This window comes from Phoca vitulina, unplaced genomic scaffold (assembly GCF_004348235.1).
Source record: "Phoca vitulina isolate PV1807 unplaced genomic scaffold, GSC_HSeal_1.0 scaffold14, whole genome shotgun sequence".
Classification (NCBI taxonomy): domain Eukaryota; kingdom Metazoa; phylum Chordata; class Mammalia; order Carnivora; family Phocidae; genus Phoca; species Phoca vitulina.
Window position 1 is genome coordinate 1,770,244 of NW_022589717.1, and position 3,645 is coordinate 1,773,888.

At 44.6% G+C, this 3,645-nt stretch overlaps 1 pseudogene; it reads right to left on the minus strand.

Annotated features, from left to right (window-relative positions):
- Nucleotides 1-3,191: 3,191 nt before the first annotated feature.
- LOC116637635 lies at nucleotides 3,192-3,300 on the minus strand (annotated as a pseudogene).
- Between the last annotated feature and the right edge of the window lie 345 nt (nucleotides 3,301-3,645).

Below are 3,645 nucleotides of genomic sequence, written 5' to 3' on the forward strand. Positions count from 1 at the left end.
CTTATGGAGTGGAAGAGGTAGAGATAGGAATGAGACTTCCTTGAGTATAGCTTTTCACATGACTTTGACATTTATACTATGTAAATATTTTAAATAATTCCAAACATAAAATTAAACGACGGGGTAGATACTGAAATCTGTGACCCAGATCCTCTGTTAAGGAAGCCTGGGCTGCCCAGCTATGTGAAGTGCAGACAGTGGCCATCCTGCAGCTGTCAGCTCCTCCAGGGCTTGCATCAGCTGCAGATGAACGGCCTCATGCAGAGTCACACCCTTCCTGGGGCAACCACATCCTGCGACTGAGTGAAGCAGGGGCATAAAGGCCCAATGCTGGATAATAGTCCAGAGCTGCCGCCTGGTTAGCTGGGGTTTTGTTTGGCCTGCATCACAGTTTGTCTTCTCCCTTTTCCTAAATCCTGTTTCTCTTCTCTTCACAGATATTGATCTCTAATAAACACCTCGCACCCCAAACTCCAGCTCGGCGTGTTTCTGAAGAGCCCCGCCTGCCACAGTTGCAGCCAAGAGCTGGATTACCCTCGCCTGGCTGGTAATACGGACCCCTCCACTGGTGGCAGGTGGAGCACAGCAGCCCCTGGCACAAGGTGGGGGTCCAATTGTTCCCTGGTGATGAGTTGGAAGGGCATACCAGGGGAGGGAAATGCACTCACTGGTGCTCTGTGTCTCCTGTCTGAGAAGTAGACAGGAAATGGCAGTATTGCCAAACCCCATTGATGCCTTGGAAGGACGGTGAACAGCTGACGGCCAGTTAGTAGACAATTAAAAGGCTTCTTGGGGAGCCTCCGTGGCTCAGTGGGTTAGGTGTTGGACTCTCGGTTTCGGCTCAGGTCATGATCTCATGGGTTGTGGGATCAAGCCTCCCTGTGGGCCCCCTGCTGAGTGTGGAGCCTGAGAGAGATTCTCTCCCTCTGCTCCCCCTCTCTCCCTCTCTCTTATTCTCTTGCTGGGATAAATAAATACATTTTTTTAAAATCTATTCTCTTACAACTTTCAAATATACAATAGAGTACTGTTAACTATAGTCACCATGCTGTGCATTACATCCCCAGGACTTACTTGTTTTATAACTGGAAGTTTCTACCTTTTGACCACCTTCACTCATTTTGCCCACCCCCCACCCCCCACCTCTCGCACCCACCAATCTGTTCTCTGTATCTAGGATTTCAGTTTTTTTAAATTATTTTATATATATATATATATATATATATATATATATTTATTAACATATATTATTTGTTTCAGGGGTACAGGTCTGTGATTCATCAGTCTTACACAATTCACAGTGCTCACCATAGCCCATACCCTCCTCAGTGTCCATCACCCAGCCACCCTATCCCTCCCACCCCCCTGCTCTCCAGCAACCCTCAGTTTTTTTCCTGAGATTAAGAGTCTTTTATGGTTTTTCTGTCTCTCTGGTTTTGTCTTGTTTCATTTTTCCCTCCCTTCTTCTATGATCCTCTGCTTTGTTTCTCAAATTCCTCATATCAGTGAGATCATATGATACTTGTCTTTCTCTGATTGACTTATTTTGCTTAACATAATACCCTCTAGTTCTATCCACATCATTGTAAATGGCACAATTTCATCTTTTCTATGGCTGAGTAATATTCCACTGTGTATATATACCACATCTTCTTTATCCATTCATCTGTCAATGGACATCTAGGCTCTTTCCATAGTTTGGCTATTGTGGACACTGCTGCTATAAACATTGGGGTGCAGGTGCCCCTTCAGATCACTATATTTGTATCTTTGGGGTAAATACCCAGTAGTGCAATTGCTGGGTTGTAATAAATAAATCTTTAAAAAAAAAAGGCTTCTGGAAGTCAAAAGACCTCTCTCTTTGTTTATATACAAATAAGCTCATCTTTTTTACTAGGAGAGCAGAGGCAGTTGAGGAGCAAGTTAAGGTTCATCAATGTCAGGTCAGTTATGCTAAGGTCAGCACTCTGGTGGGGGGAAAACTGGGCAACTGACTCAGGAATGGAGATGCTGGGCTGATGCTTCTGAAGATTTTGACTCCCCAGATTCCCCTAAACCTTCTGAGCCTGTAGCAGTGTCCCACTCCTCCCTATTAAAGTTGAGTACTGCAACAAGTCTGGAAGATAATCATAGAGGCCTCTTTCCTACAAGGCAACAAATGCCTGCCTCAAGATTTCCCCCCTCCTTCTCCGTTCTACCCTTTAGGTCTATGATTTGGGTTAAATCACAAAATAACAGCCAAAGTTCTAGAAAACAAAAACAAAAAAACACAGCTGGGAATGAGCTGGGCCTGATAAGGGAGGAAAGAAACCATATCCTAGAGCAACTGCAAGACTGTGCTAACAGGTATTGGGAGCTGAGGGAATATGCATTGATGGGATTCTGAAGGTGCTGATCAAGGGAAGAGTTTATTGACTTGAGAACACTCCACCAAGATACAGTATTTATTGGCCTTGCATGTACTCCAGAAGACGGTGTGACCTTCTTCCTAGAATGACTCCTTGAGACATGGAAACGACCTGCCCACATGATGCCCACATCATGGCCCACACTGAGCAAAACTGGAATGCCAGTGTTGCTGTGGTAGACAGTAGAGCAAGGGATTAAAAAGCTCAGGAAAGGGAGTGTGCTTGAATGGATATACTACTATGATGAGAAGACTCCACAAATGATTCTGTTCCGTGGGGAGGCCCAGAAGACATACCATTTCCTAAGGTTATGAGAACAAATTGGTGAGAGGGACACCAGCATCAATACAAATTGCTAATGGGGTCAGCCCTGACGGGAGGAGGGTCTGTTACAGAACTTGGCTTACTGATAGAAGTGGGGATGGTAGAATCCCAAAATAATAGAAGGCTTGGTGTGACACGTAAGTGCCAGAAGCCAGGAGATAGCAATTATTGTAATGACCCCCCAGATCAGAGGGGAAGCCAAGGGAGTCAGAACCACACAAAGTTACAGAGATTATTAGTGATATACAACTTCCCCTGGGGTAAAGTGGATCGGCAGCCAACATGGGAACTATTTAGCTTATATTGGCAGAAGCAATGAAGGATAGATAACCGAGGGGTGAGCGGTGTGATACCTTACCCAGTTCTGCACCTGAGCCAACTTTCAGATGAAAAATTCTTTGACTTAAGAAGTGGCAAGATCTCTGGAAGGAAGAACTCTGCAACACCATGACAAGTAAACATGGGTGGTGATTTTCCTAGTCCTTCCCCCAAAGAGACTTATGGTCATTTATTAAACTGATAAGAACAGATACTACACTTGATCTTAGCCAAAAGGCCGAGAAGCGATAAGACTTACGGTCATTTATATGAGTAATTATGTACCAAGGTAAAGGAAATATCCAGACGTTCAAGGACTGATGGATCCAGTGTCTAGGTGAGTCAAGACCAGGCTTACATTGGGTTCTCCGAGTCCATGTTCATACCCACTGTTTATTTCCCCTGTCCCTGAATTGAGATTGGTATACTTGGCAGCTACTATAACCTTCACATTGGTTTCTTGGTCAGTAAAGTAACAGTAGACAAGACCAAATGGAAGCCTCTAAACTACCTCCCCAGCACCCCCACCAAGATAATGGATATACAATACAGTAATGCCTCCCCAGGGCAGCAGAAATTAGCGCTGATCTTAAGA